Here is an 18,463-nt window from a genome sequence, read left to right on the forward strand (position 1 = left end):
ACAACAAAGATATGGGAGCATCATCACCATCCTTCACAACATGGAGGACTTAAGCAACATGACCCCGACCATTGTGATTGGGAAAATCGCGGCCTTTGAGATGTCGCGAAAAATGAGTCGGGAAGAGGAGCCAACTTCCTCAAGACCATATGCTTTTGCATGTGATGAAAGGAAGGGCAAAAAGAAGGCTCCCACTCCAAGTTCGTCAAGTGAAGAAGAGGAAGAAGAAGAAAGTGATGATGATGAAGATAATCAACCATGCACATCATCCTCCGAGGACGAAGAAACGATCCGACGCGTCGGAAAGGTAATGGGGATGATCCGCAAGATTAATCTAATGGGTGTGCCCCTGCAGGTCGAGGATCTTCTCTTTAACATTGACAGGAAAAAGCAAAGGAAGAGAGGATGCTTCGCATGTGGGGAGAAGGGCCACTTCAGGGACAACTGTCCAAATATGGCCAAGCCCAAAAAGGAGAGGAGCAAAGGCAAGGCGCTAACAAGTGTTAGAACTTGGGATGATTCTTCAAGTGAAGATGAACCTCCAAGGACGCGCAGCCACCGGTCCTCGTCATGATCATCACGGTCATCACACAAATGCCTTATGGCAAGAGGTAACAAAAGCATTCCATCCTCTAGTGATGAAAGTAGTAGTGATGATGAAGGTGAGGGAAAGCCCTCTCTAGATGAGCTTGCGGAAGCCGTAGAATTTTTCCAGGATGTTTGCACTAAGCAAAAAGCTCAACTTAAAACTTTGAAAAATAAGTTGGTTAGCTCTCAAAATGATTACAAAGGTTTGCTAGAAAAATTTGAAACTTTTGCAAACTTAAATAGTGAGCTATCAACTAAAATTGAGCTATTAGAATCTAGTGCTCCATCCATTGCTACCGATGATAGCCTTATTAAAAAGAATGAAAAACTTAAGGCTAAGTTAGCTAGCTCCCAAGAAGCTATTGAAAATTTGCTAGAGAAAATGGAAATTCTTAGCATACACAACAATGAGCTAACTACTAAGCTAGAAAATATTGGTAGCACCCTAGCAGCATCTTTAGTTGAAATACCTGAAATAATTAAGAAAGATGCTTCTACTTCCTGCTTTGATTTAATTGATGATTCTAACCCCTACAACCAAGTCGTTGTTGAGAATATTGTTGTAGAGACATGTACGGATGAGGTTGCAAAGGAAAATGAACAATTAAAGCAAGAAGTGGCTCGCCTTGGCAAGGCTTTGTATGACAAGAAAGGCAAAGCCAAACAAATCCAACCTCCACAGGATAACACCACTGCGGGAGTGAACAAGCCTATGGAGGGAGAAACTGTGATTTGTAGGCTATGCCACAAGGAAGGCCACAAGTCTTTCCAATGCAAGGCGATGACCGGGGATAAACAAAGACAAAAGCTCAAGCAAAAGCCATCAAGTAAAATCTCCAACACCTACATCAAAAAGGTGAACAAAAAGGATGCTACACCATATTTGATCAAGAAGAAAAAGAACGGAAAGGTGATAGCAATCAAGGCCAACAAGCAAGCCAACAAAGGAAAGGGGGCCAAACGCATCTGGGTGCCAAAAGAGATAATTTCAACCATGAAAAGCACCAAGAAGGTTTGGATCCCGAAAGGGAAGTGAGTGGACCAAAGGTCCTCGGGAAATTTGGAGACTTGGCTAAATTGGGATGTATATCATGGGATACATCATATTGGATCAAGTTTATTGCCAAGTGGGTTAGTGAAAATTTTGGACCCAAATTTCCCACCCATGACTAAGGTAACTAGTTTTATTGTATTCTTCATTTTTAGATATGCGTATCTATTTACCTTCTATCTAGTTTACCTTTCTTGCCTAGTATTACATTTGTTATGTACTTTTGTTTAAAATCATGCATACTAGGTAAATCACATGGTAGGATTGCTTGTTTTCAATTCATATACTTAAGCAAACCTACATGGTTTAAAATGTTTATTTAAGCACGGCACATAGCTTCTATATCACTCCATAGTAAATGATGCATAAATTGAAAATTTTGATTTCTACAAAGTGTATCATTTAACTTATATGTGCCAAAGTTTGGATTATGGATAATTTGCCCCTCTTGATATCAAATCAAAGTGCATGTCTCCTACAAGTATTCAAAACTTGTATGCACACCTTTAGGGGGAGGTTACTCTATAATCTAACACTTTGAGACCAACACCTTTTCAAGTCTATTTCATGTGATAGTCTCATTGTAAGGAAAATGAAGTCCCCGGAGAAAGACAACAATCTTCCACTGCAAAATCTCCAAGAACTCTCATGTCTCTCAAGCTCGCCATTGATCTTCAATTGGTATCTTTTGAGACTACATTCAGTATCATTTACATGTCTTCTCCAATATTTGATTAGACTATATTTCATATCATATACTTCCTTGTTGCTAAAAATGCATATGTACTTAACTCATATTCTGTTACCTATGCATAAGGGAAGTTAGTCTTTTCAAATCATGTCTTGCACCTCTAATTTTCACATGCTTTTTCCTAAGTAGAGGATCTCTGTCAGGGGGAGTATTTCTTCATCTCTAAAGGGGGAGAAAAACTCTTTCTAAAGGAGAATACTCATTTAGGGGGAGTAATCTTTTGAGGAACTCCTACAAGTGGTATCATTCATAGTTTAATTTAATATCCTTCTAGTGATATCATTTGGTACAATTCTTGTTGAGGGCAAGCTTTTATTTACTTCCTACATGCTTTTAATGTCTTCCTTTTCGGTGGTTGATGCCAAAGGGGGAGAAGTTTAGGGACCAAAGCAATGAAAACTATATCAAACACCAAACACCACCAATTTAAAATTTTATATCTCCAAATGGCTTTTCAAGTGGTTTTGGTTATTTGGTCCAAAAATAGGAAGTAAGTGAATTATGGAGTTAGGGGGAGGCTTAAGTCCATAATATCACATTGTGGGGACAATCATGCATCTTAGCAAGTAGATTGCACATTTTCATTCAAATACTTGTATAATTTGCTTCCTTTGGTTGTGTTGTCATCAATCACCAAAAAGGGGGAGATTGTAAGGAAAATGGACCCCGGGCCTTTTGGCTAATTGAGTTTTGGTGTTTGATGAACAACACAATCAGTGAACTAATAAGTTTTCTAGTGGTTGTGTTTGTAGTTCACAGGATGCGAAGAGAATTGGACCAAGGCAATGAGGATGCAACACCTCAAAAGAAGACATAAAAAGATGCATAGGAGTCCAATACTCAAGAACAAAGAAGCCCGAAGAAATCAGCGAAGAAATCCAAGACGAGGGCTGTCAGCCAGCGCCTGGTGGCGCACCGGACATCGGTGTCCGGTGTGCACCGGACTGTCCGGTGAGGCACCGGACAGTCTGCGCAGAGAGGCCGCAGACAGGCGCTCTCTGGCTGTAGCACCGGACTGTCCGGTGTGCACCGGACTATCCGGTGTGCCAATGGGCAGACGGCAACGGTCGGATCCAACGGTCGACTGCTACAGGCGCCAACGGTCGGCTGACGTGGCGTGCACCGGACACTGCACAGTAGATGTCCGGTGGTGCACCAGACTGTCCGGTGCACCCGACGACAGAAAGCTGCTGCTTTCTGTCCAACGGCTAGTTGAGGGTGTGGAGGCTATAAATACCACCCCAACCGGCCATTCTCATGTGTGAGAGCCCAAGCAACATACCAAGACACATAGTGCATATTTCCAAGAGCTCAAACACCCAAGTGCTTAATAGAATCACTCGGTGATTAGCGTAGGTGCTTTGCGAAGTGCTTAGGTTAGTTAGACCGCTTTAGCGCTTGCTCTAGGTGAACCCTAGTTAGTTGAGTGAGTTTTGTAAAACCACACAACCCCTCGGCTCTTGCGTGAGTCGTTGTAATTGTACCGAGTGGGGCGAGAGTCTTGCGAGACCGTGACAACCGCGTTTGTGTCACGACCGCCACCGTGTACCGGAGGGAACGAGGCCCGCGGCGTTTCGGCCGGAAGCTCGATAGTGGAGACGGCGGGGAGCGTCCGAGAGGAGCCGGAAGCGGAGCACCACTTGCTCGTGGAGAAGGCCCGCGGCTCTCTACGGAGTTACTCGACCGAGGTGCTTGGCCCTCGCGTGGGCTTCCCTTTGCATAGGGGCACCAATGAGGATTAGTCGGGACCTTGCGTGGTTCCGGATACCTCGGTAAAAATACCGGCGTCATCCACGAGAGTTTGCTTCTCTACTTAGCTCTTTACATTCCGCATTTATATTAAGCATTTAAGTTTCTATCTTATTGTCATACTTATTTAGTGTAGATTGAAACTTAGCCTTTGCGGTAGAGATAGCAACACTTAGACAAAACTGAGTTTGCACATTCTAGTTTTGATTATTTGCATAGGTTTTGCTCTAGGGATTTAATTGTGGCCTAGTTTAGCGAAAGTTTTAGAAGTCCTAATTCACCCCCCTCTTAGGCGTCACCCGTTTCCTACATGCACAATATCAAGCCAGAAATTATATATAAGTCAAACTTAAATACTAACAGTATTAGGTGTAACAAATTCATCAGGGCAACTCTCGAAGACTCGTCGCACTTCCTGTTGTCTGAGAACTAAATTTTCCACTTGACTAGGAGTCATCTGCGACTCCATCTAGGTGGGTGTCATCAGGGGTTCAGATACAAATTGATCACCAGATTGTGTGGCTGGTTCTACACATTGAAAACTATGAATTAGTGCATCATATCTTACTACTCTATTAAGACCCTAAGGTCAGCGTTCACACATACCTTGTGCCCCCGCCCCCGCCTGTGTTTGTCCCCCCCGCCTCCCCCTCTGCGCAATGCCCCACCTGCCCCCACGCTCGTCAGCATCCTGCTGCTTGAACCATGCATGCCGCCGATTTCGCCTGCCTGAGCCCTGTCCCGAGATGGCCGCGTGCAGCCGCCCTCTCGCCTGAGATCGTGTGGAAGATCTACTCCAAATTGCTCAAAGAGATCTGCATCCTCGCTCGATGGCTGGGATCCATGCCTTCTGCCCCATCACGATTACCAAGAGATCCAGGCTCCTGGCCGCCGCGCTGTGCCGCGTCCCGGACCCGGACTCCTTCGTGCGCGCCGCGCTCATTCTCGCCGCGGCACTGGCCCTGCTCGCCGACGCCGTGCTCCACAAGCCGGACCAGTGCGCGCAGCTGGCCGCCGTGCTCGCCGCTGCCGCCACCGTCGAAGCCTTGGAGCCCACCGACGACCTTGCCTCGTACCTCTAGGGGCTCCTCCCATGCCTCTACAAGCTCCTCCGCAGCGCGGCATTCAAGGCCAAGCCCGCACTTATCTCCCTCATCGGCACTGCCTCGGCAGCCTCCGGTGGTGGAGCCGCCTCCGCCGCCTTGCCTCTCCTCCGCGACACGCTCACTGCGCCGACGATTGGGCCGCCAGGAAGGCCGCCGCCGAGTCGCTCGCTTTGTTGGCCCTCGAGCACGGAGACGACCTCGTCTCACACAAATATTCTTGCATTACCGTATTCGAAGCCAAGAGATTTGATAAGGTCGGTCGGCCACATGAGATCTTCGGCATCCTCGTTAGATCTGCTGCGGCTTCTTGACATTTCTGGCACCTTCTTAGCACAATGCAGGTGAAAACAGTGCGCGAGTCCATGAACCGGTTGATAGAAGCATGAAAGGAGATCCCAGATTTGGATGAGGAGGTCCGCTCCTTACCATCGTCCTAGTCTAGATCTTCTCTCGGAGGTGATGTAGCTATTCATGAAGGTATGTGCTTGGTTCGGGTTTGGACTGCATACCGTAATAAGCACAAATTAAAAAGGGCTATTTAACCGTAAAAGATAGAAAAATAGTCTTTGCTGGGTAGTAAAACAAGGAGAAGAAAAAAGAGCCCAGTGACAGAAGGGCTCTACATGGTTGCATCCAGGCTGCAGGGAATTTTTTCCTTCACATGGGTGTGGTCTGAGGGATAGAATAGATAGAGGCAAACACATGCAGAGGAAATGCTGCTTCGACTTTGCACGACTTGGTTAGTAAAACACAACACACTGAATAATAATAGTTCTCTGAAAATAAAACGTTTTGCAATTTTATAGCCTTTTTGCTTTTTATAGGTACGAACCACAATATGCATGATACTACATTGGCTGGATTTAGTTTTCTTGATGAGAGTTATTCAGACTACGGATATTCTTTTATAACATTGGTTGATTGGATAATTGGACAGATACTGCAAGTGATGGCCGATACCTAGCTGATTCCTCGGGCTCCACCTCTAGCCCTTCAATTACAAGGAGGAACTCATGGCCGATGTTGGGGCGAAGGCAAAGACGCCACCCTTCGCTCGAGGCCTTCGCTGCAGTCGCTGGTCCGACGGAGACAAAACGGGCAGGGACACCCTTCGCTCGATACGACATCAGACGAAGGCCTGCGACGAGGTCATCCCACCGTGCGGCCTCGTCCAGCTCGGAGGCCCACGTGCGATCCGGCCCATTGTAACGGGCCCTGCGTGGCCGCTGCGTGTTACGGGCCTAATTTGTAAAGGCATTCCTGTAATTACAGTCTGTAACCCTGCTTTATGGGAATATTCTGGGGATAACCTAGGTGTCTGAGGGCACATGCGTCCTTAACACAAGGCGTTGGGCGCTCAGATATATATAAATCCCCCCGCACAGTGCCCGTGAGAGGCCAGATTAACAGAGCTATTGCCATCTTGCGCGAGAACCCTGTTAACGTCAGTGTTCACCCTTGTTGGATCCCCTTGCAACTGAGAGCAAGTTCCAACATTTGGCGCCCACCGTTCGTGCTACGAGAAAACCACCCGCGATGGCACCCAAGAAAGCTAACCCGAAGGATGACGAGGCTGCGAAGGCAGCACTACTTGCTACAAGAAAGGGCAAGGCCCTCGCCCTCACCCAATCCACCCACCAAGAGGCCACTAAAGACGACGTTCTCCGCACCTGCGAAGACGACACTCTCCGCACCTGCGGCCCTGAAGGACAATCACAGCCACCCCAGGCTTCGCCCCACTGGGGGGGTGCAGACCTCACCGAGGACGGTGAAGTCCTCGGCGTCTCAGCGTAAGAACAGCTACAGCTGCGCGCCCTGCGCCTCAAGAACCGCAATCTCTAGAGGCAGAAAGAGATACTAGAGGCCAAGCGCCAGCGCGTGTCCGCACTAGCCAAAGTGCGGCAGATGATACGCGACGAAGAGCAGAAGGCCCAGGACCTCGAGCGGGAGATCGCGCTGATGCAGCGCGAAGGCCACCTCGGCCTGCAGCACGGGCCACCCCTGCAGCAGCGCGCACAACTCGAAGACACGCGCGAAGGCCACCTCGGCCTGCAGCATGGGCCACCCCTGCAGCAGCGCGCACAACCGGAAGACCCGCGTTTCCCCCAGCGCGACCACACCTTCCCGCACGCGGCGCCATTCCAAGGGGTCAACTACCTCGACGAGCGAAGTCCCCTGGCGCCACACCAGCAAGTGATGCCTTGGCCCGCTAACTTCCGGGCAGGGACCTATCCCAAGTACAACGACAGCACCGACCCAGCACAATACGTAATGAGTTATCAGGTCACCGTTGCATCTTCCGGAGGGGACGACGCCACAATGGCCAAGTCTTTCATCATCGCCCTCGAGGGCCCAGCTCTCACCTGGTTCACCAGGTTGCCTCCGCTGTCCATTGATTCCTGGAGAAGCCTCCGGGACAAGTTCCTGCTCAACTTCCAAGGGTACCGCCCAAATACCGACGCCTTGGCCGAACTCTCGCTCTGTAAGCAGCTGGAAAAGGAGACTCTGCGGGAGTACTACCGTAAATTTTTAACACTCAAGTCATAGCTGCCCTCAGTCGATGACCAGATCGCTATCAGTGGCCTTCGCGCCGGCGTCCTCTATAGCCACTGCATCAGAGATCCGCCCAAGAACCTCCAGGAATTATATCAGCTCTTTGAAAAATACGCCAAATCCGAAGAGCTCCACCAGCGCAAGGTTGAGTCCCAAAGGAAGCCCAAAGATGCTCCACAGTCCAGCCGCACGTGGACGAGGACTCCGCAGCCAGACTCCGGTCGAGACGGCCGCAATCAACAACAAGTGCACAACATCGCCAACCAGCACCCCGCTGCTGACGCCCCTCGTCGCCAGGAATATCCCCCCCCAGGGCCGCGGAAATGGAACTCGCGGTAGGGGTCGGGGGCGTGCGCAGCCGCCGCGCCGATTCTACTGCCTCTTCCATGGCGAAGACTGCGCCCACCAAACCAAAGACTGCCTAGAAACGAAGGCCACCCGAGACAGGATGGCACGGGCACAGCCAGCCGACAACCCCAGAGTTGTCGCACACACTTACCAGCAACCCCCTCCACCATATATCCACGCCCCCGCCCCGCATCCACCACACCACGCTTACCAACACCATCAGGAAGTACAAATCGTACCTCCCCCACCCCCACCACCACACCAGCAACATCAAAACATCCCCCACGCCCCAAAGCAGGAAGACTTCGCCGATCAGCCGTATCGCGGAGTCATTCACATGATAACTGGGGGGTCCAGCACTGACTTCGACACAAAGCGGCAGAAGCGGGACCACTACCGCAGCATCAACCACGTCGCCGTCACTAGCCCAGTCGTGCAGACAAAGTGGTCCCACATACCGCTAACCTTCGACGCACGAGACGTCGACCTGTGCAGCGCCCTCCACATCGACGCCATGGTTATCAATTGCAGCGTGGCAGGCTGGGACCTGCACAAAGTCCTAGTCGACAATGGCAGTCAGGCGGACATCATCTTCCTCCACGCCTTCGATCGCATGGGCATAAGCCACAGCTTGCTCAAGCCTTCGGACAACCCGTTGTATGGCTTCGGCGGCAAGGGCACCTTTCCTGTCGACAAAATAGAGTTGCCTCTCTCCTTCAGTGTAGCACCCAATGCCCGAAGTGAGCAAGTAACCTTTGATATTGTGGATATGATATATCCATACAATGCCATCATGGGCCGGGGCTCCATCAATAAGTTCGAAGCAGCCATTCACGGACTGTACCTATGTATGAAGATACCAGGTCCGTTAGGCGTCATTACGGTCTACGGCAACCAACAGACTGCGCGCAACATAGAGCGAGACTTCGTGCCCGGTCAGAGAAACGTGCACTGCCTCATGGCCCAGCGCGAGGTCCCCGCGCCCGCTAGCCCAACCGATAAACAGCATGATAAAGCACAGCTACAGGGCAACAACGGGACCAAGACTGTCCCCCTCGATCAGGCCACGCCCAAGCAGACAGTCACTATCAGCGAAGACCTCACTTCGCATGAAGAGGAGAAACTCCTCTGCTGCCTGACCAAGAATAAAGATGTCTTCGCCTGGTCTGCCCTCGACCTGGTCGGGGTCAGCCGATCCATAATTGAGCACAGCTTGGGAATTGACCCTTCGGTGAGACCAAAAAAGCAGCGGCTTCGCAAAATGTCCGACGAGAAGACAGAGGCCGCCAAGGCGGAGGTGCACCGCCTCCTGGAAGCCAAATTCATCAAGCCGGTGGCTTACCCGACGTGGCTCTCCAACGTTGTAATGGTACAGAAAAAGAGCGGGAAGTGGCGAATGTGCATCGACTTCACCAGTCTCAACAAAGCCTGCCCAAAGGACAACTTCCCGTTGCCGCGGATCGACAAAATAGTCGATAGCGCGGCCGGGTGTGAGGTCATGTCACTCCTCGACTGCTTCTCCGGTTACCACCAGATATACATGAAGGAGGAAGACAAGGCCAGCACCAGCTTTATAACACCCTTCGGCACTTATTGCTTCATCAGAATGCCGGAGAGACTCAAGAACGCCGGGTCCACCTTTTCCAGGCTTACCAAAACAGTGCTCGAAGGGCAAGTTGGCAGAAATATATTCACATATGTGGACGACATCGTCGTCGCCAGCAAGAGCAAGGAGGACCATCTCGCCGACCTCGCCGAGACATTCGCGAACATGCGAGACACACGACTCCGCCTAAACCCGGAAAAGTGCGTCTTCGGCGTTCGCCAGGGCAAAATATTGGGCTACCTGGTATCTCACCGCGGCATCGAGGCCAACCCAACCAAGATTTAGGCCATCATAAACATGACGCCTCCGCAGTCCACCAGAGACGTACAGCGCCTGACAGGCAGATTGGTCGCTCTCAACAGATTCATCTCCAGGTCTGCTGAGCGAAGTCTCCCCTTCCTCAAAACACTCCGTGGTGCAAAAGACTTCGCTTGGGGACCAGAGCAGGCAGCGGCCTTCGCCTCTTTAAAACAGTACCTGTCGGAGTTGGCCGTCCTTACAAGCCCCGACTCCTCGCTCCCCCTGTTGCTTTATGTTGCGGCTTCGCCGCATGCGGTCAGCGTGGCACTGGTGCAGGAGCAGATAGTTGAGGGCGTGGTCAGGCAGTGCCCAATTTATTATGTCTCCGAAGTGCTGACACCGTCCAAATGTAACATGACAGAGCTGGAGAAGATTGCCTACGCAGTCGTTATGTCTTCGCGCAAATTGCGCCACTATTTTGAAGCATTCAAGGTCCGGGTCACCTCAGACAGGGGACTCGGCGAATTGTTCAGAAACCCGGAAGCATCAGTGAGGATTGCCAAGTGGGCGGCCGAACTCTCCGGCTACCACATCAATTTCGAGCCCAGGACAGCCATCAAGTCACTAGTCCTGGCAGACTTCGTCGTCGACTAGACTGGGCCAATAGCACAGCCAGACCCGTCCGCAGAGAAGGTTTGGACAATCCACTGCGACGGCGCATGGTGCCATGCGGGGGCAGGCGCCGCGGCAGTCATCACCTCGCCAACCGGAGTCAAGCACAGATATGCGGCTCGCCTCAGCTTCGCTCTGGAATCCGACAGATGCACAAATAACATAGCAGAATACGAAGCAGTCATCCTGGGTCTCCGCAAGCTGAGGGCCCTTGGGGTCACCACCTGCATCATCAGAACAGACTCCAAGGTAGTTGCCGGCCAGGTCGAGAAAGACTATGCAGCAAAGGACCCCGCACTCATGCAATACCTCGCGGCCATCCGAAGTCTCGAGAGACAATTCAAGGGATTCACTTTGCAGCATGTGGACCGGGCCAAGAATGAAGAGGCCGACGCATTGGCCAAGGCGGCCGCCAGAGGTGAGTCCCTGCCCTCCGACGTGTTCTACCATGTCATCGGCACACCAGCCGTCCGGAGCCCCGAAGGGCTCCAAATAACCAAAGACAGCGAGGGCCACCGCATTGTCAACCTTATCATGACCGAAGACTGGCGGGAACCAATAACTCTGTTCCTACAGGGGTATTATCACCCAACCGACATCAACGAGGCCAAGCGCCTCAAGCATCGAAGCCGGGACTTCGCACTGATTGAGGGCCAACTCTACAAGAAGGGGGTCAGTCAGCCAATGCTCAAATGCGTCACCGAAACCGAAGGTGTCCAGATCCTACGCGAAGTCCACAGTGGTACCTGCGGCTCTCACGCAGGGCCAAGGGCCCTAGCTGCTAAGGTGATCCGCCAAGGTTTCTACTAGCCCGCAATGATCTGCGCCGCAAATCGGGTCACAAAGTCCTGCGAAGCCTGCCAGAAGTTTTCCCCTCGATCAGGCAGCCCTTCGCAGTTTACAAAGCTGATCGCCCACACATGGCCTCTCCAGCGCTGGGGCCTAGACATCGTCGGGCCCCTGCCCACGGCTCAGGGGAACCTTAAGTTCGCCTTCGTCGCTGTCAAATACTTCACCAAATGGATTGAGGCAAGGACTGTCTCCACAATAACATCAAAGACTGCCCAAAAATTCTTCTGGCAAAACATTGTTTGCCGCTTCGGAGTACCGTCCGAACTAACAGTCGACAACGACAAGCAGTTTGACAGCCAAGACTTCAAGGATTTTTGCTTCTCCATCGGCACCAAGCTTGCCTTCGCCTCAGTCTATCACCCGCAGTCCAACGGAGTTGTGGAACGCGCCAACGGAAAAATCTTCACAGCTGTCAAAAAGATGCTCCTCGATGAAAAAAGGGCAAGTGGGACGATTTGTTACCCGAGGCGGTCTGGGCACTAAACACGACTGAGTGCAGGGCGACCGGGTTCACTCCTTTCCGCCTTCTATACGGATCGGAGGCCATGACCCCACAAGAAATAAAGCATGGGTCCCCGCGAACAGTTCCTTCAGCCGTCCCCGACGTGGACGAGCCCACTTCAAAGGATCTCATCGATGGAGACCGAGTCTTCGCCCTACAAGCTCTAAACAAATACCAAGCCCAGACAAAAGCATGACACGACCATGCAGTCATCCCAAGGGAATTCAACGAAGGGGACCTCGTACTCGTCCGAACAGCTCGGACAGAGTCTAGGGGCAAGCTGGAACCCAGGTGGGAGGGCCCCTTCATAGTCAAGACGAAAGCTTCCCCTAGCGCTTACAGGCTCACAACGCCAAGCGGCGAAGACCTGGAGCACTCCTGGAACATCGACAACCTCCACAAATTTTTTGTTTGACTCATCAGGGCTGATTCGCCCTTTTAATTCGCAAAAACAATTTTATTCTGGCCCGCACTCTTTTCCTCCCGGGGGGTGAGGTTTTTAACGTGGCGGAGCCATGTAATACACAAGTGAAAAATCCCCCGCAAAAACATGCGTCGAAAAAAGACCGCGACGACGGTCTTCGACATTCGACCAATACGATGTCACCGCGAGGCTCAGCGCTAGCCACCCTCGCGTGCGACAACTCCGTGCAGAAGTCGCCCAAGGGTGCAGCCGGATCAGCACAATAAGTGCGAAAAATCGAAGTCCACCGCGAGGACTTACCGTGCAGAAGTCGCCTAAGGGTGCAGCCGGACTAGCACAATAAGTGCGAAAAATCGAAGTCCACCGCGAGGACTTACCGTGCAGAAGTCGCCTAAGGGTGCAGCCGGACTAGCACAATAAGTGCGAAAAATCGAAGTCCACCGCGAAGACCATCCGTGCAAAAGTCGCCTAAGGGTGCAGCCGGACCAGCACAATAAGTGCGAAAAATCGAAGTCCACCGCGAGGACTTACCGTGCAGAAGTCGCCTAAGGGTGCAGCCGGACTAGCACAATAAGTGCGAAAAACCGAAGTCTACCGCGAAGACTATCCGTGCAGAAGTCGCCTAAGGGTGCAGCCGGACTAGCACAATAAGTGCGAAAAACCGAAGTCTACCGCGAAGACTATCCGTGCAGAAGTCGCCTAAGGGTGCAGCCGGACTAGCACAGCAAGTGTGAAAAACCGAAGTCTACTGCAAAGACCATCTGCGCAGCAGTGCCCGAGGGCACAGCCGGATGAAGCATAACAAATACACCTGACCAAGTACGCAACGCCTTCGCAAGCATAGCCAAATGTGCGGGGGCACACAACTTCATCATACAAGCCTTTACACATGTACAAGCGAGGGCACCACACTCTACATCGGCTCAACCTTCGGAATAATTCCCATCTCCATATAGTTAAATAACATTATCCTAAGCTCCTCACCCTCAAAAAGACTTCGCAATTCCCCTTCACCTATACTCACGGCGGCTGGCAAGAACAACACTTCCCGCCGGCCAGCCCTACTCACACGAAGCTGACCGGCCTCCGCCCCACTCACTCTACGCTTCGCAACCGCCCTTCGCCGCCGGCGCCCGGTACTCGGACCAGGCACATCTTCTGTGTCCGCAGCGTGCGGTGAAGCCTCCGCCGCTGCCACATCCAAGGCCGCAAAGTAGTCCAAGTCCTCCTCCGACGACTCCTCAGTCCACTCAACCGAGCTCCCAGAGTCAGTAAAATCAAAAAACTCAGATGCAGACCCATCAAATTTATTACCATCATCCACGGTCGAAGCCGCCAAAAAGTTAGTAGTGGCGGTTGCGTGCGCAGGCCCAAATTCTTGAACCTGCGCAGCAACCAAAATTCAGCAACATATCCAAAATTCCCTAACTACCCACACCCACTACGCCACCTGCGAAGACCCAGCCGTCGCGGGAGCCTCCGCTGTTGCCTCCGCTGGTGCCTCCGCCGCCACCGTCGCAGGACCCTCAGCCCTCGGCGCAGCGGCTGCGGGGGCATCAGGATTGCCTTCGGCTATCTCTGAGGGCGGGCCTCCGCCGGCCGCAGCGGCTGCAGGGACGTCAGGAGCGCCTTCGGCAGTTTCCGGGGGCGGCTCCAGGGCGGCCTCGGGCACGACCTTCGCCGGGTTCGACTCCGGGTTAGGCAGCGCGCTGTTCAACGCCCCGAAATCATCCACCCTCTCGCCACGCGCCGCCTGAGACACAGCACACAAATTCAGCAAACCCATACATAGCCCACATCCAACAAATATCAAACAAAAGCCAAACGTTACCTGAGCCCTCGCCGTCTCGGCCCGCTCCCTGACCACCTCTCGACCGTGCGGACCCCACATCCGGTCGTAGATGGCTCCGGCGGATTCCTTCACTATAGGGTCCTCAACCTTGTAGATATCTCGCTCGAAATCCTCATCAGCCTGGTCGAAGACCTCATAGTGCCGGCACCCTTCGCGAGAGAGCGCGTTCATCGCCCCCTCGCAGGTAACCAGGGAAGCATAAGACATAAACCCCTCCACGATAGTGGGGAGTGCCTGCAACTCCTCCTGTACCCACTCCAGGCAGTGAAGTCCGGGCTCTCGGTCCGGCACTTCGAACTCAGTGGTCTGCGCGCCCAGCTCACGGTATGAATCCATAAGCTGTTTGCGCGTCCGCTCTGCCTCCGTGCGCGCCGCGGCCTCGGCCCTCTCCACCCGGCTCTGCAGGGCGCTGAGCCGCTCCTCCAACTGCTCGGCGCGCTCCCTGGCAAGATTGCCCTCCGCCCGCGCCAACTTTGCCTCCGCCAGCGCAGCCTGCGCCTGGGCGAGGGCCTCATTGGCCTCCCTCCTCTCCCCCGCCAGTTGGCGCCGGAGGTTAGTCTTCTCCCCCTCCAGTGCGGCCACCTTGTCCGCCAGCTTGCGGCACTTACTGTCGGCGACCGATTTTTCCCGCACAGCGTCAGCATGTTGCGTCCGAAGTCTCTCGACTTCGGCAGACACAACTGCCGTGAGCGCCCCCGACGCCGCGCGGTCTACGAAGGCAGCCGCCTGCAAAACACACGTAAGACCGCGGCCCCAACAAAGCCAAAAAAACCCGAAGTCTAGCTCAACGTACCTGACTTAGTGCCTCCTTCACCTCCTTCAGCCGGCGGGACACAGCGCCCGCCTCGTCCCTGACGGCAGCGAGTGCCGGCATCTCGCCTCCGGCACTAAGAGCGCCGCCCTTCGCCTTTGGCACTACGGCAGCCGCCGTGGTCGCCGCGGCGGGCGCAACAACAACAAGTTGGCCTTCGTCCGACCCTACGACATACCAACGAATCAAAAAAAAACCTCGGGCCAACGGCTTACCACCCAGATAGTCGTCCACACTAATATCGGTGGCGAAGTCGGCGACGTGCTTGCCCGGCGACGGCAACCCTCGGGCCGCCTTCGCGACCTCCGGCACCCTGCTGGGCGCCGGCACAGCCTTCGCAGACTTGGAGCCACCGGCGCCAGCCGCAGCCTCCGGCGCCTTGCTAGACGCAGGGACGGCCGACTTTGCCGCCAGCGGCGGCTTGCCTCCACCGGGGGCAGCAGCCTTCGCAGCCCCTCGTTGCCTCTTCGGCCTGACTTCTTGAAGCCTGACAATCGCCTGGCGCTTCTGTGCGGCTCCCTGGCAATCCTTGTCCATCACTGCCGACACAACAGCAGCAATATTCCGCCCGTAAGGAAACACCTTCCATTTATGAACCATGTGAGATGTAAAAAAGTCTTCGCCGGCCGCGCGGGGGATAGGAACATTCCTAGGCCACCAACCCCCGGTAACCCTCAGCATCCGCGCCGAAGACTCCCGGAGCTCGGGCGAAGACATCCTTCCCCCCGGGGCCGCGCATGTCCTCATCAATTCTCTAGCAAAACCATCGGAAACCCCAAGTCCTCCCATAGCAGTACCTAGTCTCCTCTTCTTAGAGGATGGGGCGGCCACCGGCGCAGGGTCGTCTCCAGACTCTACCACCGGCTTCTTCCCGCGGCGATCCACATCGTCTTGGCCGGGATAGCCGTCATACAGCAGTCGATTCAATTCAAAAACCCAGTTCAAACGGTCATTCGACCCACGGATATCCCAGCTACGCTGGCCCTCTGTCCTCGGCACGTACCGACCAACGATCCGCACCGCCCCATCCTCCGCCTCACGCACAAAGGCGGCCGGATCGCGGCCTTGCAGATCCAGTGCGAAGGCAGGACTTCGCACCAGCTTCCCACCATGGGAAGGCATCTGGCGAGGGCACACTTCGCCCAACGCCCAACCATGCGCCAAAGGCCATACCCCGTACGCCACAAATTCTTCAACCAAATCACGCCCACTGCTCAAGCCGGCGGCGCACCGAAGGGCCCCTTCTTCCGCATCCTCCTCCGCCACCTCAAAGGGCGGGTACGCTGAGTAAAAATGCGAGCACATCTCGGACACAGGGAGCCCCTCATGGTCTTTGACGGTACCCTCCGCGACATAAAACCAGAACTCATTCCAATTGCCCCACTTGTTGCGGGCGCAAGGAACCAACTCGACTACCTCCATCGTGGTCTTGCTGGTCTTCGGCGTAAACGTACAGGACCCAAACTGGGCAACTTCATCTCCAATCATCCTCTTCTGCCAGTGCAGGCAATAGTACTTCGCAAAGACTTCGACTGATGGCTGTCCGCCGTACGAAGTCGTCGCCCAGACATACTTTGACAGAGCCACCACGGCATACGGAGTTAGCTGATGGATCTGAACGTTAAATCTGCGCAGGACTTCTCCAACAAATCGATGCGCAGGCAGGCAGAGACCGGCGGCGAAGAACGCCTCAAACACAACCAACTCGCCTTCCGGCTCGGGGACTTCCTCCGTCCCCGGGACACGAGCAACTCCGCCGCCAAAGTAACCCAGACGCTGCATATCTTGCACGCAGACCGACGACATCCGCGATACACCAAAATCCACCGTATCGCCGGCACGCAACTCCTCCACCACCAAAGTACTCATCGTCTCCTCAGACGAGGCGTCGGCCAGCGGCGTAGCGGCAGCAGAAGAAGAAGAGGTCGGCATCGCTACGTACCGTCGGCGGCGGCGGGCGGTTTGCTTCACTCGAGCTAGAACTCCGGCGAACAAGAGCAAGGAGGGCAGACGGGCAGCAAGACGGTGGAAAAGGCGGCTAGGGTTTTCACGGAGCGCGGAAAGTGAAGTTCAAAAAGCGCCGACCCCCGCCCCCTTTTATAGACAGGGCGCGGCGCTTCGGGAAACCCGCAATCCAACAGGGCGCGGCGCTTCGGGAAACCCGCAATCCAACAGTACGGTGTCAATCAACGGTCATGTCAAAAACCCCCGCGGAACCACTTCGAGCGAGGGCAGCATCTCCGCCATCTAGCGACGTCTTCGGCACCAGGTGACTTTGTCGAACTGGTCCCTCGGAGGGCAAATGTTGGGGCGAAGGCAAAGACGCCACCCTTCGCTCGAGGCCTTCGCTGCAGTCGCTGGTCCGACGGAGACAAAACGGACAGGGACACCCTTCGCTCGATACGACATCAGACGAAGGCCTGCGACGAGGTCATCCCACCGTGCGGCCTCGTCCAGCTCGGAGGCCCACGTGCGATCCGGCCCATTGTAACGGGCCCTGCATGGCCGATGCGTGTTACGGGCCTAATTTGTAAAGGCATTCCTGTAATTACAGTCTGTAACCCTGCTTTATGGGAATATTCTGGGGATAACCTAGGTGTCTGAGGGCACATGCGTCCTTAACACAAGGCGCTGGGCGCTCAGATACCTATAAATACCCCCGCACAGTGCCCGTGAGAGGCCAGATTAACAGAGCTATTGCCATCTTGCGCGAGAACCCTGTTAACGTCACTGTTCACCCTTGTTGGATCCCCTTGCAACTGAGAGCAAGTTCCAACAGCCGACTAACAGACAGCCCCAACCGGATGGATCGAACAATGCCATCAATAGAAAAGGCAACCCTCCTTCAATCGTGGCTAAGAAAAATCTGCCTCCTTCATGCCACAGCACAGACCAATTCAAGAAATCTGAGGACAGGGTTGTTGTTACTACGGCTCCAGACACAACGCCAATTAAAATGGTGGCTGAGAAGAAGCTGCTGAAAGAAGGCAATGTTAGGGAGAGGCTTGAAGCGCGGCGGGTGCTGTTTCAGAAGACTGGTGGCAAAGGTTACAAGAAGGTGGTTGGACAAATCTTGCCTCCGCTACGACATATCTCGCGGACGCGACGCGACAGAGGCTCCTTGGACAAGCGAGCCCAGATCCCACGGGCAAGTGAGCGCGAGTCTGTCTTCCGGCAGTGGCGCAGGAGATGGTGACGGGGAGGTGAGCGGGCATAGCTTTACGAGTGAAGGACATCGAGGCACTGGTGCTGCTTGTCCGAATTGCAGCAACATGGATGAGTGGAGTCGAGGCCATGTATGTGTGAAGTCGAGGTCGTTGATTGATCTGGATGGAGAGGAGATAGGGAGGAGTGGCGC

At 53.8% G+C, this 18,463-nt stretch overlaps 1 pseudogene; it reads left to right on the forward strand.

The window, feature by feature from the left end:
* The first annotated feature begins 4,969 nt into the window (after positions 1-4,969).
* LOC109942125 (TORTIFOLIA1-like protein 3) lies at positions 4,970-18,301 on the forward strand (annotated as a pseudogene).
* Positions 18,302-18,463: the final 162 nt, after the last annotated feature.

The sequence above is a fragment of the Zea mays genome, chromosome 1, assembly GCF_902167145.1.
Source record: "Zea mays cultivar B73 chromosome 1, Zm-B73-REFERENCE-NAM-5.0, whole genome shotgun sequence".
Lineage (NCBI taxonomy): Eukaryota > Viridiplantae > Streptophyta > Magnoliopsida > Poales > Poaceae > Zea > Zea mays.